Source organism: Theropithecus gelada, chromosome 18 (genome assembly GCF_003255815.1).
Source record: "Theropithecus gelada isolate Dixy chromosome 18, Tgel_1.0, whole genome shotgun sequence".
NCBI lineage: Eukaryota > Metazoa > Chordata > Mammalia > Primates > Cercopithecidae > Theropithecus > Theropithecus gelada.
This window is the reverse complement of record NC_037686.1, coordinates 31977360-32003994: the sequence shown is the minus strand read 5'-3', so window position 1 is coordinate 32003994 and position 26635 is coordinate 31977360.

The following is a 26635-nucleotide window of genomic DNA, read 5'->3' as shown; positions in this document are numbered from 1 at the left end:
AAAAAAAAAAAAAAAAAAAAAAAAAAAAAAAAAGAAGTCATTTCAACTTTCAAGTCTATTATTTAAGAAATACATTTCATAATGCAATAGGTGCCATGGCTAGTTATTCCTCTGATGGATCTGGGTAAAGTAAATTGAACACCTTCTGGAAAGGATTCACAATTCCAGATGCCATTAACAACATTCATAAATCACAGGACGAGGTGAAAATATCAACATTTACACGGATTTGGAAGAAGCTGATTCCAACCCTCGTAGGTGACTTTGAGGAGTTCAAGACATAAGAGGATGAAATAACAGCTGATGCGTTGGAAGTAGAAAACTAGAATTAGAAGGGATGCCTAAAGATGTCACTGAATTGCTGTAATCTCATGATAAAACTTGAACAGATGAGGAGCTGCTTCTCATGGATAAGCAAAGAAAGTGGTTTCTTGAGATGGAATCTACTTCTATGAAGATGGCTACGAACATTATTGAAAAGACAACAAAGGATTTAGAATATTACTTACACAGAGTGGATAAAGCAGTTGGCAAGGTTTGAGAGGGATGACTTCAATTTTGAAAGAAGTGGGTAAAGTGCTATAAACAGCCTCACATGCGACAGAGAAATCTTTCGTGAGAGGAAGAGTCAATTGACGTGAGAAACCTCATTGTTATCTTATTTTAAGAAACTGCCACCTTAATCTTCAGCAACTACCACCCCGGTTAGTCAGCAGCCACCAACATCAAATCAAGACACTCCAGTAGCAAAATGCTTATGACTCACTGAAGGCTCAGCTGATTGGTAGCAATTTTTAGCAATAAAGTATTTTAATCAAGGTATGTACATTGTTTTTTAGGCCTAATTCTATTGCACACTTAATGGACTACAGTGTAAACATAAATTTTGTGTGCACTAGGAAACCAAAAAATAATTGCGTGACTTGCTTGATTGCAAAATTGACTTCATGGCAGTGGTTTTGGAACTGAACCTGCAATATCTCCGAGGTATGCCTGTAATTGAAAGCAAATACAATTTTCTTTCCAAGGCCTTTCTACAGGTTTTTATATCTATTCAGGTTTTTCCTACACCACCCTCTTTCTTTTTCTGAAACAACCAGTCACTTTAGACCGAAATGATTATCTTTCCCCTTACTGAACAAAAGCAGATTACATCACTTCACCTACCAGGTGATAGTTCTCTGCCACTATTGTTCCTAGTGCATGTTCATTCACTTAAGTAGCTGTAACTTTTTACTAAAGTAACTTCTATTTCACAGAGAAAAATAGGAGGTGGATAATAAATGCATGCATGTATTATATTTAACATGATCGCTGTTTTCATTAAACCAAAAATATTAAACTGGTCTCATTTGCCAAAGACTTATCTATATTCGGTTTCCTTGATTTCTTAAAGTATTTTTAAGCTGGCTTATATAAAGATACCATTTTTTATAATACATTTAAAGTACTAAAGTTCAATTTTCTGGAAATTTTAGGAATATTCAGTTGATATGTGTTTATCTGCCAACTAGAACGAGTTCCTTTAGGAGACATTTTAGGCTAATCTATCAATATCATCTGGAGATTGGAAAACACTACACATTCATACAGTCTGTGGTAAATGTGGTAAAACCTTCTCTGAGTGATAGACACAGGAAATACATACAGTTAAAAATAGAGAGCTTCAGCTGGGCATGGTGACTCACGCCTGTAATTACAACACTTTGGGAGGCCGAGGCGGGTGGATAATGATGTCAAGAGATCGAGACCATACTGACCAACATGATGAAACCCCGTCTCTCCTAAAAATACAAAAATTAGCTGGGTGTGGTAGTGGATGCCTGTCGCCCAGGCAGGAGGCTGAGGCAGGAGAATCACTTGAACCCAGGAGATGGAGGTTGCAGTGAGCAGAGATGGCACCACTGCACTCCAGCCTGGGGACAGAGCAAGGCTCCATCTCAAAAATAATAATAATAATAATAATAAAAATAGAGAGCTTCACTTCTAAAGTTGAACCAAGGATTAAGAGCAAATAAAGAACCACAGAATCTTACTGGCCTGTCAGAAACCTGATCTCCTTCTCACTGGAAAATTCTTCATTATCTAGAGCTAAAAATAGATAATTGAAAAAGACTAACAAACTAGATTCTCTGTCATCTGTTATTTAACAGAGAGTAAAAGTTACCAAGTGATCAGACCATGAAACACAACTCTTAATCAATAAAATTAATAAACCAGCGTATCGGTTGTCTGTTATCCAACAGGGAATAGATCTCTGTAAACAGTTAATCCTCATACAGATATTATCAAATAATCAATCAATAAAACCAAATACCCAAATATTGCTGCCAACAATCGGGAATAATTTTTACTGGCTGAAAATAAGCCAAAACCAAAGACAAAACACAAAATTAGTAGAAAGTAAAATTAAAATTGGATAAACAGAGAGTCATTGAAGTTCTTTCACCTTTTTGAAGTCACCTCTGGGAGCAAAGAAAGGATATACTTTTTCCCAAGATGCTCACCTCTGGTGAGGAAGGTTACCTGGCCCTGGTAGGAGAATCCACTGGGCATATTGGTGGAAGATCGTCAAAACTGTTAAAAGATAAATTTCAAAAAGATGAGATCATGACTGTCTTACAGGTAGTAAAATGAACACGTATTAAATATTTGATGTTTCTCATATGAGAGAATCAGGCAGATGCTATAGCTTGTTCAAAGAAAAAGTCAAAGAAAGTATAGATTTATATTAAATTACACATGGATGCAAAACTGGTTTTTCTAGGGTAGGAGAGAAGTCAATGAAAATTCTGTTGGAAAAGATAGTTTGACAATTTATCAGTTACCTATAATTTACAAGAGGTACAAAATAGCTCAAAGATAATTAACAGGGCTACAACTAGAGAGTTTATGAATGTGTGCTATGGGCACTGAAGCACGGCTCATATGTATCATTGTGTAAAACTCTCTTAGCTACTCAATGCGGTATAAGAATGTCACTGTTATCCCCATTTTATAGATAACAGAGTAAATAAGGTAAGAGCTCAGGGTGATAATTTACATTCAGATGTTCAACGAAAATGATTGATGCTCTTTGTCCTTCTTTACTAGGCTTAAACCTGTACTAGACCCTGTGGAGGATATAAAATAAGTAAAACTCTGGACTGATGAACTTGGCAAGTTTAAATACTGCAAATCATACAAACTTGCAAGAGAAAATATGTGAATCTAGTGACAATGTTTAAGAGCTCAGAGAGAGATGTGATCACTTAAAATCCAAATGCACCTTTTGTCTAAGCACAAGAATTCAGGATAAAAATCTTCCATTTATTTAATAAATTTACTTTCATAGCAGAAATAAAAACCAACACAATTTTTTCGTATGCATACCATCTTACTCTGCTCTCAACATTAGCCTGATTTTTGTTTTTGGCCCGGGCATTTATCCAGTCAAAGAAAAGGACATTTGACTGCAACTAGCCAGAAATGTGGGGGCAGTCATGGCTGCATATTCAGCCATTTCAGAAAACAGCAGTAGCCTCCTGTGTCAGACTGAAACACCTTCAGTTAAACATCTTCAGTTTGACCTTAAGTCAACACCTCCTATATCAGGTCATGCAGTAATAGGGGCTGTTTGACTAACAGGTCACTGAAACTGGCATCAACCAGGAAACAATCCTTGAAGAGGAACAAACAGTAATCTAGAGAAAGACTTTGAAATGGAGATTGTGCTGAGGTAAACTTGAATTGTCAATGAGCTGGCCTCTCAGTGGCTGTCTTTCTGTAAAAACAAAACCTTCATTTCTGTGTTCTCTAAACAAGACTGTTTTTTGTGCTTCTTATAGGTTTTTGTATTCAGATATTCTAGGGTTATCATCACAAAAATGGAAAACAAGGAAGTAAACTGAGACTGAATTGCAAATTATGTTTTTAAAAGGCTTACAGTAAAAGAATGCAATAAATGGAAACCGTGATGAAAGTGAGAAGGTAGATCAGCGAAAATGAAGGCAAACATATCCAAGACCAACTGAGCCCTCCAACAATGAGAATGGTAGTTTCCCTCTTCACATTACTCATTTCCAATTCCTCTTCTTCCATCTTCTGTGGGCTTTCTCTTTGTAGTTTCAAGATGGCCATCAATATCTCCCAGGGATAGGTGCTTCCTTGTTTCTAGTTCAGGAAAAGTTGTGAAGTTTACTCTGTATAGAGCAATTTTATCATAAGCATCCTCTGCATCACTTACTGTGACCATTGTGTTGGGATATGTTGATATATTAATCCAGTAACAACCAACTCTGGAGTTGGTAGTTAAGTAAAAGTGCCGTCTAAACTTAGAGCACAATGATAAGATAAAGATGGCTTTCCATAGCAAATACAGGGTCCTTTTTTCTTGGTGGAGAAACATTGGATTCCGGACAGATAAGAGCCCCATCCACCATCTTCTAAATTGATTTTGTAGAGCACTGCTGAGTGCAACGCTCATTTTCTTGGCATGAGGAGCCAGGAGCACCATTTCTGCTGTGACTGCACATGAGCCTATGTGAAATCAGTCAGTGCTTCTTTCTCTTTATCTGTCAAATGGAGGTAATGTTTACCTCATATGGTGAGAAACTACATAATTTGAAAACTTTTTAAAATAAAATTTCTATTTCCACACAATGACTTTTTTGGGTTAAGATGTGGTTGCTTTCTTTCTTCAGCTCTCTTCTCTCGGTTCAAGTAAGGAGACAATGACTTGTATCAGTGTAACCACATTCAGCAAAGAAAAATAAAATAAATATTTTACCTGTCAACTCTATGTTGCCTCTTAAAATACATCAGAGAAGATCTGAGTGGGCTTGAAATGGCCTTGCCACCTGAGATAGAGCATCTCTGGCCTTGCAGGCTCTTCTGTCAATGAAATCCTGATGGTACTCTTGGAAGTATCTCAGACATTCAGCAAAATTAAAGATTCAGGCTTTGATCATGGTGATCACTCATTGAAATTACATTCTTACAATTTGGTAGGCACTTTTTGTCTACAAAACACTTAGTGATTACTTAAAATATGGAATTAGACACATTTATAGCTTGCCATTATGTATACTCCCTTTTGGTTTGCCTGTGCATTCTTATCTCTGAGTGTCCTGATAATACTTAATGTGTCACCAAATGAGTTTGATTGCTGACACAAAGCCTTAGGACTGACTACTGGCTTACCCTGCAGTTGTGCAGTGATGGCACATTAAGGGAAGAAGAGTGATTCTGTCCTTTTCAAAGCTACTTCCTTCACTGTGGGGGAGAAATGAGCTGTAGTGCATCGGTTGGAAACTATGCTGATTATGGCTTATTTACAAGTGATGGACCTCCTAAAGCCAATATGGATGACTCACACTACTAGGAAGAGAACATTGTGTAATGTACTGAAGATGCATCATGGAAAATATTAGAAACATCTATGCAAAGATAAGCTCTGATAGGCCAGAAAAGCAGTTGCCAAGGCCAGCAATGAAGGGAGCCAAGAATAGGTTGAGAGAATCCTCTAACCTTTCAGCTTTCTGATGCTTACACCTGCCCTGCCCGGAAGCCCTGGTTCGGAGAGGATGACTCAGCCCTAAAAAATCTTGGGGAGTGACAGTGTCATGTATTTTACCTTCTCAGAACCAGAGGACAGCAAAATTTAAAAAAAAATAGATCAACTTCAATTAAAGACTTTTGGACACCAGTTTCTGTATAAAGGATAAATTTTTCTATCATTCATACCCTAGATTATATAAATTGCTGGGTTTTTCTCTTTTAAAAAAAATCTGAAAATAGAGCCACAAATATGATATGGAGGGCCATATCTACATAGAACTAGCTCATCATTCAGCTACAACTTGTCGTTACAGCACAGAAATATGGAACTGATCGGAATTACAAAAAATCTAGTTCAATTCTTTTTACTTTTAGGTGAGGAAACCCAGGCCTGGAGAGAAAAATTGGTTTTAGAAAGTCACACAAATTTTGAATATAGTTTTTTTATATTTTAATACAGTTTGTTGAGTTGCTTCCAAATTGGATTATTTTACATGAGAACTACTTTAACATTTTGACCTACAAATGAAAACACTTGGATAAAATATATATTGTTAAAACATATATTATGCACATGTCCATTCCTTCAAAAAGTAGTCAAGCCAATTGTTTAAGTAACTTATTTAATACTTTAAAAACAGATAAATCAACTAAAATTCAGCCAGAAAGGAAAAACACATTATACAATATTTTTCAACTTACCTAGCATATTTTTTGACATTGTAATAAAAAGTGGGGTAAATGCCATTTCCTATTTAGGTATAGATGAAATCTTAATATCAGGTATCTGTGGTTCTAAATCTTCACCATACATCAGAATTACCTTGAAAACTTGCTAAAACGCATCAGTGGGACCAATTATAGGAGTTTCTGATTTGGTAGTTCTGGAGTGGGACCAGAATTTTCATTTCTAACAAGTTTCCTGGTGCTGCTGATGCTACTCCTTTGAATATCACACTTTGAACACTACTTGTGTTTGTGATATAAAATATAAAATTCTAACCCAGGAGTTAAAAAAAAATGGATTCTAGGTTTAGCTCAGATAATATCTTGCCATGTGACTTCAAGAAAATGAACTGGATTTTCTGATCAGTATTTTTTCAACTGAGAGGGGAGAAATTTAAATTGGATCCAGTCTAATATACTGGAGTTGGCATTTTGCAGTAACGAGGGTATTAAGATACTTCAAACTTAACCCATGACTAGATTTAAATTCTTTGCTAAAAAATCAACTCATACCACTTTTTAAAAAATCAATTTATGTACTTGAAATCCCTGCTGATCCAAGATTTTTGCCATGGACTCAACCTACACTGTCACCTCTACCCACAGAAGGCAGAGCTCTAGGTAGCCCTGACAATCTCTGTCTGTGAGGCTGCTTTCTGGCCACAAGAGCATGCTCACACCAAGCACAGGGCAAGCTGGACTTGATGAAGAGTAAGTGCCTTGGAAATCTGCTCTCAAACAAGGACTAAGGCAAGTAAAAGGATAAATACACCGTTGCCTTGCACCTGGATTGGGATGTTTCAGAGTCACATTCTACGCTGGCTCCCCGATTCCCCCGGTAGGATGGAGCTCCACTTGGCACAGTTATAACTGGCTTGATTGTGCACGTATATTGGCTTCTACTCTTTCTTCGCTCCCTGCTCCTTCCTGAAATCACCTCAAAAAATTAACTACTTTCACTTAAGTCCTTCTTATAGGATCAGATCCTTGAGGACACAAACCAGGGAATTGTTTATTTATATATTACCGTGAATAACAATTCATTTTTATTCTTACTATTGCTCAGTGTTAATTTAATACCTACAGATTTGTTGATGTTAAAAAAAATCTACTGGTTTTGTGTTCTTAATGTACCCCATCTATGGCATTTCAAGTTGTAAGATTCTTGAAAAAAGGTAATTTTAGTGTCTCCTTTTTGGGTTTCATATTTAATGATCAACAAGCTTTATATCAGACAGTGATAGAATCACTAAGAAAAAGTTAATTTATTAAAAATTATAAGTTAATATACTATTAATAATAGAGTGTTTATATACAATGCACACTTTTGGCACTTTAAGTTTGGATTGCTTTATCTCACATTTAAACTCCAACCATAGTAAGCACACTTATAATTACAGCTCGGAACAGACCCTAGATTCATTTTTAAAACAGTCATCTCTCGATATATGAGCAAACCATAATCTATGGATTGAATGAACTTCTGGGCAGGGAATTTGTGATGTAACTAGGAAAAGAATTTGTAATGTAACTAGAATTTGTGGCGTTACTAGCGAATTTGTGACATAAATAGGAAAAGTATGATGTCTTAACTTCTAGAACATTTTTCTCACTGAGCTTCTAGAGAGTACACTAAAGACCATTTCATTCCATTCTCCCTAATAACCAGAACTTTTTGAATGAAGAAGAAATCTCCTATAGAGTATATCATGAACATCTAGAATGTCTGAAGAGTAAAAAATATATCAGGACTTATATCCCAAATATAGCTACTTGAGTAAAAGGTGGTAGTGTTATGCCTTCTGAACTAAACTCACAGAAAATTGAGGGAAGAATAAACTAAAACACTAAAGTAGTTGATCAAAATATTAAGAAGAGAAAATGTAATTACAGATAATATTAGAAGAGAGACTCTTATGGTGAAGATGGGAGGAGATATAAATAAAAACCACGCGGCCTGGCGCGGTGGCTCATGCCTGTATTCCCAGCATTTTGGGAGGCCGAGGTGGGCGAATCGCAAGGTCAGATCAAGACGATCCTAGCCAACATGGTGAAAAACCATCTCTACTAAAAACACAAAAATTAGCTGGGCGTGGTTGCGGGGTCCTGTAATCCCAGCTACTTGGGAGGCTGAGGCAGGTGAATTGCTTGAACTCAGGAGGCAGAGGTTGCAGAGAGCTGAGATCGTGCCACTGCACTCCAGCCTGGTGACAGAGCAAGACTCAGCCTCAAAAAAAAAAAAAAAAAAAAAAAAAAAAAAAAAAAAAAAAATCATACAAGCTACATTTAATACTTATGAGAACCTTGGATACATCTGGATACGTCTGAATAGTTTTAGGATGGTTAGGTGGTTTTGAATCTGTGTCCTAAATAGTTTAAGCAATCAAATACCAAATTCTTGGGCTCCAAAGATAGCAAATAAGAAATGAAACAACTTGCTGTAAAATTGAAACTAAAACTATGCCTCAAAAAGTAAGAAACTAATGAGTAACATATTTTTGAGCTTGCAGGATAATCAATAAAAGAGACAACTTGAGGAAACACTGAAACTCCCTCCACTTATGAGATCAAGATAAAACTGGCTGAAATAGATTGAAACCAATATGGCTGAGTGGAGCCTGTGCAAAGTGAGCTTACTAACATCACAGTCTGAATTGCCACAGCGTGCTTTATGTTAACTCCCCCCGAATTTGCACATGCAACCCATGAGGTAGCATAAAGAGATAACTGCGCATGCCCAAGGACTTCCCAGACCTCTTCTTTCCTTCCACAAATCACCTGCTAATCTCAGAATTCACCTCAGAAACTTTTCTAATCAAAAATATTGCCTTGAAGCGCAGACAGATTTGAGCTTGATTCCTATCTCTTTGTGAGTCAACTTGCAATAAAGAGCTGTTTCGTTTTGTTTTGTTTTATTTGCGCCTCAAAAATCTAGTGTCATAGTATTGGCTTCCAGTACATTGGGCAGCAAGCCTCTTGCTAGGTGACAGTCTCATGGTTTCTGTTCTACTTCATGATTAAAATATTAATATTACTCTTGTGTTTTGGAGTAAACCCAACTAATTTTTTAATTCAAAACTTTTGTGAAATATACCTGATGAAAGTTCATATTCTCTTCAATAGAAAAGCCCACAGCGGTATCACCCCCTAAAACCTTGGAGAAAAAAAAAAAAAAAGCACTACACATACATAGAAAAAAGGGAGAAATCTCTCAAACCATCAATTAACCAAAGAATGAAGGAAAAATGTAGATGGCAGAAACTCTAATAATTCTTCCAATATAGGTTCCAATGTAAGCCAATTGCAGGTAGAAAAACAACTATGTATATTACTTTTTATTGGGATGTAATTTACATACAGTGAACAGTTGGATTTCAAGCATAATGTCTAACAAATACATATAAAGGCATAGCACATTTTTTGAACCCCAGAATCCTTCTAAGTCAATCTCCTCACCCTAGAAACAGCCACTGACCTGATTTCTATCACCTAGATTAGTTTTCTTATTCTACAATCTCGCTCAAATGGAATTGTACAATATTGACTCTTTTGTGTCCAGTTTCTCAACATAACATATTTGTGTGCCTGTTGTTGAATTTATCAGTAGTCGTTCCTTTTTTCACTACTGAGTAGTATTCCCTTATATCAAAATGCCAAGAATTTTTCATCCATTCTTCTATCGACAGACATTAGTTTTCTATTTTTGCTTTTTGTGAATGAAGCTGCTATGAATACTGTTATACAAAGATCATTATAGCCTTATGTTTTAATTTCTATTAAATAAATATCTAAATAAAACTACTGGGATATACATAAATTATAGATATTAATTTAACTGACAAATCTCATGTATCCTGTAAAAGTCTATGGGAAAGTATATCTGAATTTTCTGAGTTTTGGACAGTCAATATGACTATCTCACTCTATTTTAATGTCTGCACTGATATTAACATGGTTTCTTCTGGCATATATTAAATATATACATTTAATTATTGGCATATAGGCCAATAATATTAACCAACTTAAACTGAGTACCTCTAAGATATTTAAATAGTCTAATAATTGAAAAGCTTTGGTAGATAGTTAATTAGATTCTGTAAATTGGTAGCATGGTATAAAAGGAGCTCACATATTCTTTGAGATTAAACTTAATGTCAAACTCCATGTAGCTCAGGATTCTGACAGTCACTAAGGAACAGTTTGAGCTCACTAATTTACTAAGGTTCTATAAAAATTCTACCCCTCCCTATTAATAATATATTAGGTATCTTATGAATTAAATACAAATACCTCCAGCTAGATTCCATAGCCTGCCCAGCTGTCTTTCTATTGCTCACTCTGACTGTCTTCAGCATGTATTTTGTGCTGTAAACTTGGCTGTCCCTTCATTGAGATTTCCCGCTACTCAAGGCATTTCTACATCCTCAATGTTGCCCATTTTCTTTCCCACCTTGGGATATCCTTTCATCCATCTTTTTACTCAATTCTCAGTCAAAACTCCTCTGGTTCCATCTTTTGGTGAGGCTGATGTTAGCTGTATGAATAAGCTTTTCAGAATTACAGTAGCTCTGAAAAAAATTATGTCATGGGAATTGACAATTATTTAGAACTTTTTCACATTTAAAATTTTTGTTTAATTTTGCTCAGTTTTATTTGATCTTACTTTATTTTCAGTTTAGCCTCACCATTCTATCGTAAGTCTGTGAGCATGTATTAATTACACAAGTAATGATAGTGCTAAGTGCATTGTATTATCAAACCTCTATGGCTGATTGATGGATTCTTATATACGAATGTCCTTTACTACTCATTAAAGTGGTAGGTGTAGTAGTCTCTAGGTAAAGTGATGCTTGCCTCCAATTAAGTAATTTCATATTTTAAAAGTGCTTTCATGCACATCATTTTATAATGAAGTAGAAAAATAAAATTTCCTTTCTGTGCTACTTATACATTTTCCACTTTCAGTCTGACCTGTTAGTTTTGGCCTTCATGCACACAATTTTAGTGTATTTTAAATAAATTATGCTTTAGTAGGTGTGTTCCCCAGTCAGACTCCAATTTTGGGTCTCAGTTTTTGACTTGCCATCAGTGTCACTGCTTGGGGACTTAGATTCTTTATAGGTTAAAATGTTTCCACTTGTTAATTTCTACAATTATTTCAAATTCTATAGTTTTCTAATTACAAATATATGGATAATATGTTAAATGATTTTAGAAAATGTGGTAATCAATGTAAAATTGAATATAGGCTTTTCTTGTTTATAATAAACATATTATAAAAGATGATATTTATTTAGATTGTAAAAAACAAATTCGAACTTTGCTTTAATAATATACATTAAACAGTATTTAAAAGAAAGTCTAGGTGTTTATTTTTTATTTTAAATTGCTTCAGTTTCCTGTAAGACAAGTAGTTCTGTAGACATGGGCTTTGTGACAAATAGCATAATGTTAAAATGAGGGCTCGTCAGCAAGGCTATGCTTGGGAAGCCCCCATGAAAAGGTAAGAGCCGATTTGTCTTGACATATTTTTCATGAGATATGGCAGTCAGAAAGATATGGACTATCTAATCCTTCATCAAAGGGTTAATTTGTATATATTAACACGTATTTATTTGTTCAAATTTTCTGTGGAATCATATGTAGATACAGGTTTGGTGAAAAGAGTTTCAGACATCAATTCATAAAATTTGCTTTGAGGATTATATGTTCATTCACCCAGACATCTACCTGGCATTTGGAGGATGTGAAAATTACAAGCAATAAATGAGTAAATAATTTTTCCCTTGTCTTTCACCTTACCTGTGCTGCAAAACAGTCCAAAGAATTGTTCAGCTTAATCAACATAATAGAAAAGAACACTTCCCCATAGATTGTTTGGTAAAACACGAACAAATAATTGATAAAATTTCCACTTTTTTGCTGGCAGTGGCGTCATCTCCCCTAGCTAGTCGGAAGTTATTTCTCCCCTCTATTTTCAGTGGCAAATCTCATGACTGGGAGCCACATTCTGGCTTGCACACTGTGTAGATGGGCCATTCAGGAGGAAAATAAAGGTGAGAACCTATGACCTGCTTTTTCTACTGACACTTTGTGTATTTTCAATTCTAGGTGTTTACTGTGAATCTGACTATTCTCACTTGATTGCATGCAGAAATTATAAGGAGCTGAGTCAGAAGACCAAGGAAAAAAAAGTGAGAGAATCTTCCAACCAAAGACAAAATCCTGGGTTTTGTATAGCTTGGCCTGATGTTAACCCCCACCAAAATGAGACAGAGAGAGAGAGAGATATAGAGACACTAAAAGAAAAAAAAATAAATCCAACAAGAAATTATGAGTCTCATTAAAATGAATCTAGGTTGATTTACTACAGTTGTAATCAAAGGTTGCATGACCTTATAAGCTTTGCTACTCCATTTATGATAAATCTAGGCAGTTAAAAATAGATGAGCTTTAGGACAGATAATAAATGGAACACTTCGAAAAAGTACATGATTATAATGAAAGGACTGCCCCACCACCACTGGACAACCCTGCTTAATAATTAGGTCTGTGGGCTTATTGGTCGAGCAGATGCTTTGGCCATGTAACATGGAGTAGAATTGTCTATATTTTCACTTTTTTTAATGCTGGCTCTAAATGCTGGGGATGCAGAGAGGCTCAACTTAGCAGCCTTTGGCTCCTGGCCAAAGGTCACTATTATAATTGGAACTGAGTCCATCTACAAGTATAAAGCAACACACCTAGATTTAGATCATAAATATAGATGTCATTCATCATTACGAATAGGGAAATTATCAGGTCATCCAAAGCTTTGCATTTTAAGAAATTATATCAACATTTATATGTGAGAGGAAAAGAAACAGTTTCCTTAAGTTCTCTTTTGGGAAACAGAGACAATACATGGTCTAGTTGCCTCCTTCTCTTTAAACAAAGTTTGGCAGGAGAGAAAGGAGTGACCTTGTCTGTATTAGAGAAGAGTGAAGTTAGTTTGTACCAATTAAGGAAAAATGTAATTTTATTATAGATGATTCCACTGTATTTAATAAACGTGTGCTGCATCTTCCCATATCTCTATTATATTTCCCTGTCACATCAATGTTAAGAATGGCATGTAACTTGTTTCATCAAGTTGAATGTGAGAGAAGTGATTATGCTACTTCGAGAAAAATGTTTAAAGAGCTCCATGTTCTTCTGCCATCTTCTGTTTCTCTTCACCAGAAGGCCAGCAATGTTCCAGCTACAGGCTGCTCCTTTAACCTGGATTCTGTAATCAAGTTTTATCTGAGCTAGGTATGTAGCATGAAAAAGAAATAAATCTTTGTTGTGTAAGAACTCGGGGTTGGGGTTTTTGTTATGTGCCAATATGCAGCTTATCCTGAGAAAGGGTGCACTCTGCCTGTTTATTGCATATTCAAGGGCAGATTAAGAGGTTGATAGAAAATTTGCATGGAAAGGGAATTAAGGGTATTTAGTAGCTCCAAAAGTAGGCCTGGCTAGTTTGAGGTAAAAGATAAAAGTAACACCAGTAAAACGAAACGAAAGTTTTGACTTTTCAGGTGAAGGCTAAGATAGAGGAAGTCAGAGGATAAGGAATTCCAAATTCAAAGAAGAGAATACAGAAGACATTGATAAGAAAATAATAGGAGGCCAGCACAAGTTGCTGACCAAGAACCAAGGAGGACTCGAGGACCTGAACCAATGATAATGTTCCCATGGTGAATAATGAATGACATATTTCTGGGGCAGTGATGCTAGACACTGAATGTGAACTTATTTGTTTACTAAAGAGATAATTATACCCACTACCCACAAAAGTTCTGTAAATATCTATCTCACATGTCAGACTCAGTATTGATCCTTCAGATAAATTAGGATGAAACTATGACAGCCATTAAGCAGTGGTAGACATAATGCAGAGAGCAAAATGAAAGGGAAGGCAGAAGAAATCTGAAGTAAGAGCTGACAAGAGAATAATAACTCAACCACATGTAGTTGAAGAAACTTGGTGGAATATGGGATTTGAGTTTTAATCGTTTGTTTTAGTGTTAAAGTGCTTTTGCCTATGGGAACATCAGTGTTACACAGACACAGTTACATATGGAGGGTGGAGGCTGCTAAAATCCTGTCCTGAAGGTTGACCCAGTTCGGTGCGTTGAGATTAGAGTCTTTCTGCTAACATCAACAAGTATGGTCTGAGAATTTATAAGGAAATGCTCTTATATGGGGCAAAATGGAACCATGGTGCTTGGGGTAAAGTTTATTAGCATCACCATATCATCAACGTCAACACACTAAAGTTTGTATTTATCGTATAATATTATATTAATTTGCATACATTTTCTTATCGGATTGCTATATAGACTCCTTAAGATGGGATAAACAGATAATAGACTATTTTTAAAATGAAAGAAAAAATTTATCAAGATGATAAGCGGCTGAAGAAATATTTAGTAAATATTAGAGCTGGGAATTTGGCTGAGGCTTTTTGATGTAATACTTTTTTTCTGTCAGTGACTTTCTAAGAGGATAAGCAAGAAATCAGAACAACCTTCGGCCCTAATCCATATCTACCTGGATGCAGGGACATTATGAAGGAAAAAAATCCCATGTTCCCTAGCTCAAAGAAGATGGGTGTCTGCCATGAGGAACAACTGTTGCCGAGCAGGCGTGTTTTATTCCTTGGAGTAGAAAACAAGATCAAAATTCCTCAAACATATGAAAACAAGATAAACAAAATCTTCTCACATTAAAAGTTACAGAAATTTTATTCATATTTATTTTAAGTCATCTTTATTAGGATTTAAGGACTTAAACATGTATACACACACACATATACACACACACACGTATTAGTCAAGGTTCTCCAGAGGAACATAATATATCTACATATGTATATATGTAGATATGTAGATATATTTACTAGTATATATATTAGTATAATATATAAAATACATTATATACTATATTATATATAGTATAATATATACTAATAAAATATACATATATTTGTAGATATATCAACTAAGAGATTCATTATAAACTATTTTCTCACAAAATTATGGAGGCTGAGAAGTCCCACAGTCTGCTGTTTGCAAGCTAGAGACATAGGAAAGCTAGTGGTAGTTCAAAGGCCTACAAACCAGAGAATTAAGGGTGTAGATTCCAGTCTAGGTCTGAAAGCCTAAGAAACAAGAGTCCCAGGGGCAGGAGAAGATCTAAGTTCAGCTCAAGCAGACAGGCAGAGTTTAGTCAACCTTTCCCCAACTTTTTGTACTATTTCAGCCCTCAGTAGATTAGATGGTGCCCATCAACATTGAGGTGGGCCATTTGCTTTACTCAGTCCACAAATTCAGATACTAATCTCTCCCAGAAATATCCTCTCAGCAACATCCAGAAATAACATTTAACTTACAGCTATGTAAGTATCCCCTGGCCCAGTTAAGTTGACATGTAAAATTTGTCATCACAAATCTACCTTTTGTCAATTTGATACTCAAAATCATCTCCTTAAACCATATTTAATCTCCAAATAAAGATAGCAACAAGGTCATAATTCTGCCTAACATGATACAGCTATTCTGCACACCACATAAAATGCACTGTCTGTGAGTGATGTTTACTCTTCTCTTTGATATCTCATAACTTAAATACTTATAAGGTTTGGATTTGTGTCCCCGCCCAAATATCATGTTGTATTGTAATCTCCAGTGTTCTGGGAAGAGTCTGGTGGGAGGTGACTGGATCATGGGAACATATATGTCCTTTGTTGCTCTCATGATAGTGAATGAGTTCTCACGAGATCTGGTTGTTTAAAAGTATGTAGCACCTCCCTTTTCACTCTCTTCCTCCTTCTCCAGCCTTGTAAGATGTGCCTTCTTCCTCTTGGCCTTTCAGAATGATTGTACATTTCCTGTGGCACCCCCAGCCATGCTTCCTGTACAGCCTGTGAAACTGTGAGCCAATTAAAGTTCTTTTCTTTAAAAATTGCCCAGTCTCAGGTAGTTTTTTATAGAAATGCAATAACGGACTAATACAAAGACTATGATGCAAAATTAATAATAATTAAATACTATAAAATTAAGTCAATACACATGACGTTATATGATGAGGAAATAAAAGAGGAAAGAAAACCAAAATATGTATACACACACAAACATATTTATAACAAATTAAGGAGAAAATACTCAAGACAATTACAGTAATTGCTTTTGTAACTACTCACTTGGTCATAGTTGGTATTTATAATTACGTTCTTCTCCCACCCTCTCTAGGTTACTTTTGGTTTCAGAAAGCACCTCAGTTGGTTGTAGTTCTTTACCTTGCAAAGTGATCCAAATCTTTATTCATGAAAGGTCTGCGCCATAAGTAGTCCTGCCTGGATTGCGTTTTCGTGGTTTTCCATTGACCTTAATCACAGGGTACAGAAATACTTAGAGACACCCTAAAGGATCTCCTTTATTCCAAACATACTCTTTTTTTACTTCTATTGTACCGTAGTGGTTTGATTTTCTCTTGGTAGTCAGAATCAATCACCCCAGTCAACACAGTAACTCCCTTCTTTGCCTGTTTATCCAGATGCATGAGAAGTCTAGTCACCCTACTTAACATTGAACTTCCAGTTCAATGGAACAATTGTTGTGTCTCTTGGTAGAAACTTTTTATCTCTGGAACTAAGATTTTTATGTCAGCAGAGCATAAAGTCGTAAGAACATAAATCAATTACAGAAAGCATTAGTTTTCAATGGACAGCTCAAGGTACATGGTAACTTGGTGGTTCATGGGGAAATATTTGGTATCTACTAAAACTCTATAGCAGTCTAAGAACTATTTCTCCAAAAAAGGGCAGTTGTCTTTGAAGGGTGGTAGGACTTTGCTCTAAAACTGTAAGAGCAATTTACCTATAGGAATTGCTTTGACAACAGCATCCTTATCTGCCGCTGATACTATAAGCACCATTGGATCTGCTGAATAATATGGCCTATGTGGCAGAGCAACTTACATAGAAGCCTGAACCTGCTGCAGAGCCTTCACCCATTTTGAGCCCCACTCAAAATTAGCAGCTTTTCAGACCACTTGGTAAATGCTAAATGAAACAACAAATTTGTTTTTAATTTTAATGTTGATTTTAATTGGCACACAATAATTTTTATATTTGGGGGTACAATGTGATGTTTTAATCACATATGCATTATGTAATGATCAAGTACAGGTAGTTAGCGTATTTATCACCTCATTAATTCCTCATTTCTTTGTGGTAGGAACATCTAAAATTCTCTCTTCTAGCTATTTTGATATACACAATACAACGTCATTAAACACAGTCACTCTACTGTACAATAGAATACCAGAGCTTATTCTCATAGAACTGTGTACCTGTTGAACAATCTCTCTTCATCACTTCTGCTCTTATCTCTCTAGCCTCTGGTAACCACTATTCTACTTTTATTTCTATGAAATTAAAATCAACTTTTTAAGATTCCAAATATGAGTGAGATCATGTATTGTCTTTCTCTGCCCGGCTTACTTTACATAACATAATGCCCTCCAGGTTCATCCATGTTGCCACAAATTACAGCATTCTATTTTTTATAGCTAAGTAATATTCCATTGCATATATGCACAATATTTTCTTTATTCATCATCCATTGATGAACACTCAGGTTGATTCCATATCTTGGTTATTGTGAATAGTGCTGCAATAAACATGAGATTGTAGATATCTCTTCAACTCACCGATTTCATTTTCTTTGGAGATATACCCCGGTAGCAGAATTGTTGTACCATATAGTAGCTCTATTTTTAATTTTTCGAAAGATCTTCATTCTATTTTCCATAATGGCTATACTAATTTACATTCCCTCCAACTGTGTGTTAGAGTTACTCTTTCTCCACAGCCACAACGGCATTTGATAATAGCTCTTCTAATCAGGGTGAGGTGTTATCTCACTGTATTTTTTACTTGCATTTCCCTGATGATTAGTGATGTTGAACATTTTCCCATATACCTATTGACCATCTGAATGTGTGTGTGTATATATATATTTTGCATATATATATATTTTGTGTGTGTATATATATATATTTTGTGTGTGTATATATATATTTTGTGTATATATATATATATTTTGAGGAAGGTCTAGTCAGGTCTTTTGCCCATTTTTTAACTGGAATATTAGGTGTTTTTTTCTTTTGCTATTGCGTTGACTTCCTTATATATTATGGATATTAATCCCTTGCCAGATGCATAGTTTGCAAACATTTTGTCCCATTCTGTAGGTTGTCTTTTCACTCTCTTTTTTGCTTTGCAGAAGTTTCTTAGTTTGATGTGATCTCATTTGTCTATTTTTGCCTTTATTGCCTGTGTTTTGAGTTTTTATCCAGAAAACCTTGCTCAGACCATTGTCATAAAACATTTCTCTTGCTTGCTTCTAGTATTTTAAAGTTTCAGATCTTACATGTAAGTTTTTAATCCTTTTGACTTAATTTTTTATATGGTGAGAGATATGGGTCTGGTATTTCTCTTCTGCATGTGTATATCTAATTTAGCCAAAACGACTTATTGAAGAGGCTGTTCTTTTCCCAATAAGTGTTCTTGGCACCTTCGTTAAAAATTAGTTGCCTGTAAGTGTGCGGACTTATTTCTTTGATCTCTATTCTGTCCCATTGGTCTATGTGTCTATTTTTATATCAATACCTTGCTGTTTTGGTTACCTAGAGCTTTGTAATATATTTTGCCATCAAGTAGTGTGATGCCCTCAGCGTTCTTTTTGATCAAGATTGCTTTGGCTATTCAGAGTCCTTTCTGATTCCACACACATTGTAGGATTTTTTTTTCTTCTATTGCTGTGAACAATGTTATTGGCATTTTGATAGAGATTACATTGAGTCTATAGATCACTTTGGGTAGTATGGAAATTTTAACAATATTAATTCTTCCAATGCATAACCATGAGACATCTCCTCATTTAACTGTGTCCTCTTCAGTTTTTCACAAATCAATATTTTACAGTTTTTTTGTTTGTTTGTTTTTGAGACGGAGTCTCGCTCTGTCACTCTGCCACCCAGGCTGGAGTGCAGTGGCGTGATCTCAGCTCACTATAATATCTACCTCCTGAGTTCAAGCGATTCTCCTGCCTCAGCCTCTCAAGTAGCTGGGACTACAGGCATACGTCACCATGCCCGACTAATTTTTGTATTTTAGGTAGAGATGGGGTTTCACCATGTTGGCCAGGCTGGTCCTGAACCCCTGACCTCACATGATCTGCCCACCTCGGCCTCCCAAAGTGCTGGGATTACAGGCATGAGCCACCATGCCCAGCCCTATAGTTTTCATTGTAGAGACTTTTTACCTCCTTAAATTTATTTCTAGCAATCTTTTTTGTAGCTATTGTAAATAGGATTGCTTTCTTGATTTCTTTTTCAGAGTTTACTATTGGTATATAACGGTACCAGTTTTTTTGTGTTTATTTTGAATCCTGCAACTTTACCAAATTTTTTAGTTCTAACTTTTTTTGATGGCATTTTTAGGGTATTTTATATATAAAATCATTTTGCCTGCAAACAGGAATAACTTGATTTTCTCCTTTTCAATTTGGATACCCTTTATTTCATTCTCTTGCCTAATTGCTCTGGTTAAGACTTTTGGTACTATGTTGAATAAAAGTAGTAAAGGTGAGCATCCTTATCTTACTCCAGATTAAACACATTTGTATATGGTATTGGCTATTTGAATTTCTCTTTCGAGAGATATTTATATGAATTTTTTTTCCTATTAGGTGTCTCTCTTTTTTCTTATTAACAGTAGTCTACACATTATAGACTACAAATCTTTGTAATCAGACTCTGCTGTGTTTTTTACTACTGTTATTTCTTTTGCTGAAGAAAGTATTCTAGATTTTTGAATAGTCAAATTTATCAAATATTCATATTCCTGGGGATGCTTCTAAACTACTTTGTTTTATTGGCTTCTTTGTATATTATTTTCCAATTCACAGTGGCTTATTAGTAAATATATATATATATATATATATGAAATCTCCATATTTGATAGAGAATGTTCTTTCATTTTGTCCCTTTTGTTAAGAGTGACTTGGTTATAATTGGCTCTTTGCTTTTCCGTAGAAATTTTATAATCGACTTATCAGTTAAAAAAAAGATGAAAGGTAGAATGGGATAACATTGAAGTGCTGGGCCAAGCGTGGTGGCTCACACCTGTAATCCCAGCACTTTGGGAGGCCGAGGTGGATGAATCACAAGGTCAGAAGTTCAAGACCAGCCTGGCTAACATGATGAAACCCCGTCTCTACTAAAAATACAAAAAAAATTAGCTGGACGTGGTGGTGGGCGCCTGTAATCCCAGCTACTTGGGAGACTGAGGCAGGAGAATTGCTTGAACCTGGGAGGTGGAGTTTGCAGTGAGCCAAGATTGCGCCACTGCACTCTAGCCCGGGTGACAGTGTGAGACTCTGCCTCAAAAAAAAAAAAAAAAAAAAAAAAAAAAATTGAAGTACTGACATTTTGCATTGGCTTTTCCAGTTCACTCCTATGATAAATCTCTATTTATTTGGTGTTATATACTCTCAATAAAGTTATATAATTTCTCCTACAGAAAAATTTCTATAGAGGAATTGCACATTTTTGGTTAGGTTTACTCATACATACCTAGCATTATTGATAATATTGTGAATGGCACATTTTATATTTTAATTTTCTATTATTATAATATAAAAGTAGTTGATGTTTATATACCAGTATTTTGTTCTGCAATCCAGCTCAATTTGTTTATGATTCTAAAATACTTTTTGAATACTTTTTCAGGTGTTCTATATTCAAATTCATAATCATACTATTTGAGACTGATCAAAAATATTCCCAAGAGTCATAACTTTATTTTATGTATCACTTTATTACACTGCCTGAGAACTCGAGTACAATTTTAAGAGCTGTAGTAATAGTAGATATCTTTGTATTAGTTGTAATGTCAAAGGGAAAACATTAAAGCTTCATCATTAAGTATGTGATTTGTTTTAGATGATATGATTATCCATATCTACAAATAAATCTACTTTTACAAATTTTGATTTTTAATTCTGTGTAGTTGTAGAATGTTTTCCAAAAATATTTTATTGTATGTTTGATTGCAGTATGGAATACTCCTGCTTTCATTTCTTAATGTGGTGAATTACATTGAATCATTTTGTTTTTGGTGTAAATCAATCTTGCATCCTTGTAACCAATCCAAAATTATCATGACAAATTATTATTTTTATATATTGCCGAATTTTTTTTAACATAATTTTATTGATCATTTTAATTTCTCTATTCTGGAATTATATTTGTCTACTCCTCTTTCCACATTGTTCTGGTCATATTTTGGTATAAAAGTTTTGCTAGCTACAACAAATAATTTGATGAACTCTTTCCTAATTCTAGAAGAATAATTGAAAAATTGATATATTTCTACTTTGAGTTTGTAAATCTGTTTATAAATCCATCTTGGTCTAGTAATTTTTGTAGGAATATTTTTATTATAGACTCAATTTATTTCTTTGATTACATGCCTATAAAAGTCTTGAACATATTTTTTAGTTTGCTTTGGTAAGTTATATTTTTCCAGCTATCTGTCTATTTCATCTATTTTCAAATAAATAGGAATATAATTATTTAATGTATTCCCTTATTAATGTCTAGAAAATCTATTGTGATGTCCTTTTACTTTCCCATTATTGCTTATCTGTGCCACAGATCTCTCCTCTCCCTTTTTGTTTTGTCCTGGAATAATCCTGGTAGAAATGTATCAACTGTATCAGATTTTTAAAAAAAATTACTTGCAGTATTATGAAGTGCATGTATTGTATATATGTTTATTAAATAAAATATATATTTTTTTATTTTGAAATTGACTACCATTATTTTATATTTACCTCTTTCACATAATCTCTGGGCTTATTTTGCTACTTTTTTAAAGATTCTTAGAAACAATAAAGCTCATCAGTTTTTAGCTTTTCTTTTTCTCAAATATACATACATATATTTCCTTCTCAGACAGACAGATAAATAGGAATATATATGCTTTTCAAGGCTATATTAATGTCCACCTGAGTGCTACATTGGCTGTGACTCACAATTTTTTCTATTTCTATTATCGTTTAGCTTAAAGAGTTTTCTAGCTTTTATTTTCATTTCTCTAACCCAGGACTTGTTGAGAAATATTTTTTAACTTCCAAATATATGTGAATATCTGTCATCTATCTATCGATCTATCTATCTATTATCTATCCAGCTATTATCTATCTATCTTATTTACCTAGTAGTCAGGAAGTGTAATCTATATGATATATGTTATTTGTATTTTTCACTCCTTATTCAGGTTGCTTTTCTTTTTTGGGTGATATTTATTTTTAACTAAATGTTGGACACCCTTTTCAAAGAATTTTGGTGTCATTTACAATATTGGTTTTCAGTCTGTTTTGTTATTTTTCAATGGTTTATTTGAAATAAATTAATTACCAGTAAGGATACTCCTATGCATGTTCTCTTCTTTTAAAATTTAGTTGATACATTTCAGCCAATAAGAAAAAATAATTTATACAAAAGGAAATATTGTATTTTATAGTATGATTTCTCTTATTTCCTATTATTGTGTTTCCTTAAGCTTAGTAAAAATGGTTATGATAAAAACTACACTGAACAATGTCACTATTTACTTAAAAGAAATTTATCTAAAGTTATCTTAAGTATGGGCAAAAACATATCAACACTATTTTGTATTTCACCTATATTTTTTGACCCAAATTTAAAACAAATATCTAATATTGATGAAAAAGCATAATATGAAACATGTAGTAGTTTGAGATTTATAAAGCATTCTTAATGGTATACAGAGTTAATCATGATGCAAAATTTAGTATAATAATGAAGCAGATAAAATTATTTAAATTCAGATAAAATTATTTAAATAGTATCATCTAAGGAATGCATAACAATACATAGAAGTTGTCTTTGGGTAACAGAAACAAAGAGAGAGAATGTTGTTTGCTCTTTAAATTGGGAAATTTTCAAAATTTCTATTTAAACTGTATATTACTTAAGAAAAAGAAGGAATACCTGGTAAGCAAAGTAAAACCAATGAAAGTAATTGTATGCTTATTTACACTGGCTTTACAAAGCAAGGGCAGCATTTTCTTTTTTTACTTTTGTGTCTAATAATTCTAATCTTGAGATTATGCTTTTAGGGGAATGGCAACAATACAAAAAAGAAAGAAAAGCAGCAATAACAGCAAGAATTTAAAAAATACAGTTATGAAGTTCTACCTTCTCTTTGTCCTCTACCAACATTCTGTAATTTGCCTTTAGCCATAACTTATTCTCCCCCTCAGTCTTCTTTTTAAACTTAGTTTCAAATTCTCCTTCTATCCTGCCCATCTTGGGAGCCGAGCACACTTTGTGCTGCCGCCTGCCCACCATGACCTTCGCATGTGTTATTAATCTTGATTGAGTGTCCTTCCTTGTTATTAATCTTGGTTGAGTGTCCTTCCTCTCATCATCTTTGCAAATACTTTTAGGAATCAGAGCCTAGAGAAAGTTACCTGGACCACAAAGCTGGCTCTTATCAAATGTTATTTAATTTCTTTATTTTAATTGCGGGCAGAGATCATTTTAGAATGTCACTTTTTTAGTTTACCATACTTTACCTATTTATAGAATACCTGTCCATGGGTTCACAATAATCTTTACTCCAAGCTTATTAGGTTTAGAGGCTCCCTAAAATAAAGTTCTAACTGAACCCCAACTTCTTTTTTTTCCTATTATTGAATCTATGGTGGCACTCTGTATAACCAAACGCCGTATGTTCTCACTCATAGGTGGGAATTGAACAATGACAACACTTGGACACAGGGTGGAGAACATCACACACTGGGGTCTGCCATGGGGTTTGGGGAAGGGGGAGGGATAGCATTAGGAGAAATACCTAATGTAAATGACGAGTTAATGTGTGCAGCAAACCAACATGGCACATGTATACCTATGTAACAAATCTGCACATTGTGCACATGTACCCTAGAACTTAAAGTATATTAATAATAATATAATGATTCTTATTTTTTCTAAACAGACAACAGTTTTTCCCCATTGGTGCACATTAGATACAGAATAGAATGCTTCTCGTTGCTTTTGCCATCTACTGTTCATTAAAGTAGTCAATAAGGCAAGACAGAATGAGCCCTTGATTCATTATCAGGATACAGAAACAAAGCTGTCACTCTGAAAGGGCCAGGACTATGTGTCCAAGATGGACAGAATATATCCCTTTCTTTTTTGTGGTTATCTGAGATTCTAATATTATCATTGTTTTTTCACCTTCATAAACGAAGATGGCTTTCTCAAACTTCCCCTCTTCCTTTTACTTCCTATAGTTTTTCACGATTAAATATAAATGAATGGGCTTCTGTGTAGGTCAGCCTAATTTAGAAATTATTTCCTTACATCCTCAACATGCCAGAAATAGGAATATCTTCATCCTTCAAGGGTGTTTTAAACACAACTATTTACCTGTATATATGTGCAGCCAGCCAGGATTATGCACAAATATTGCCATTCACATGGATTTTGTTCATTAATTTAATTGGCCTATAGTTATCTAGTCTCCCACAGGGAAACAAAATAGCATGAAACCCTTCACTATTTGTATTTTAAGAGGAGGGAAAAATGCTTTATTTGGAATATTGCAACTTTTATTTGATGAAAGTTACTATTAACATATTTTCATAATCTTCTCAGCCTAGCAACAGCAGGAGTAAAAGGTGTGAGGGCCATGTAATATTCATGAAATTAAGACGACTTGAGATGAAAGGGAGTTCCATTAGAGAGACCAAGTGTGACAATATGACACATATTTGCATATTTTACACTTTAAATCTTTTCAGCACATCCAAGTTGATATATGGATGTAAACATGCATTGCCAGTTTTTAGCATATTATAAGCCCTCAAGACTTTGCATGCATTTTAATATGTTTCATTATTGCTGTAGATTTTAATTTCCAAACTGCACGGCTTTGATGGAAGAAAGCTGGAAGTCAAGGCATCTGGCCTCTGCCCCAGGCAAGCAGAGTCTTTTTCTTGAATATTTTGGGCAGAAAACCAGTCTATTTATTTGTGGGGTGGTGGGGGAAAATTCTTTTTAAGAAAAGTGCTGCCCAGAAGCGCATTTTGTTTGGTACACATACTAATTAAGTGTTAACTTAACCATCCTGGCAGGAAGCTAAAGCATTCAACTGTAGGTGTGCCAAAGAAGGCAAATTGTGTGGGGCTTTTATAATCCCTTTTTCCCTCCTTTAAGCCAGTCTCAGCTCCTATACTTTCAATGTAGAGATTATTGAAAACAGTTTTAAAAAAAATAGAGTTTCAAACCGTGTGTTTTCTTTAAAACAACGGAAAAGATTTTCAGCTGCCCATTTTGTTTTCTGGAACAGTCTCTTGTTAGTAGAGGAAAGATCTTCCCATAGGTTAACAAGGACACATTTGGCCTAAAGAACATGGTATATAGAAAAATATCTCAGAGGTGTTTTGGTTTTTATATTTTACAAAGCTATATATTTAAATGGCTAAGGCATTTAGCATAAACTAAAGTGCAATCTTAGCTTGCAAGCGATCTTAAAAGTTAATGTAAGTTAAAATAATAAAAAAAAGCATATTAAATTTGGCTTTTAGTGCATTATCTTGACCTTTAAGGAAAATAGATGACCCTTAAAGATAGTTTCTAATGATCATATTACAATTTATTTTTGTTGTTATAGAAGCATCGTGCTTCACCTATTAGCTTCTCCCAAGTGTTCAATAGCATTTTATTTTAATTTCCCGTTCGATGTTAAACCATTAAATTCAGGAAATATTCTGGGTGCCCATCTTCCCATAAATGATAGAAAATATAGAGCAGTCATCTACTATTCAGGAACATATTTGGATAACTCACATATACAAAAATGCTGCAAGAAACATAATAATAATGGAAAAGAAATCAAAAGCGGTATTGCTACTTTAAAGGAGTTTGTAAACAAATGAGGGAAAAGTAATGTTTGTATTTTGAATACACATTTACCATCCCAAGAACATATTCATCGATTTGCAAATGAAACAAACAAAAAACAGGGGACTTCTGGTTTTCCAGGTCATTATTTCTTTTCTAAAATTTTATATATAATTACAAAATAACTAAAATAATATTTCCATGAACTACCTTGGCCTAAGTTACAGTAGTTCAGCCAGAAGCAGTTGAAGCTCTCATTGTGTTTTCAACCTAAAGTGCAATCATATATTCCTGCAGCAAATAGCCAGTTTACCAAAAAATATCCCCAGTACTCAGGACA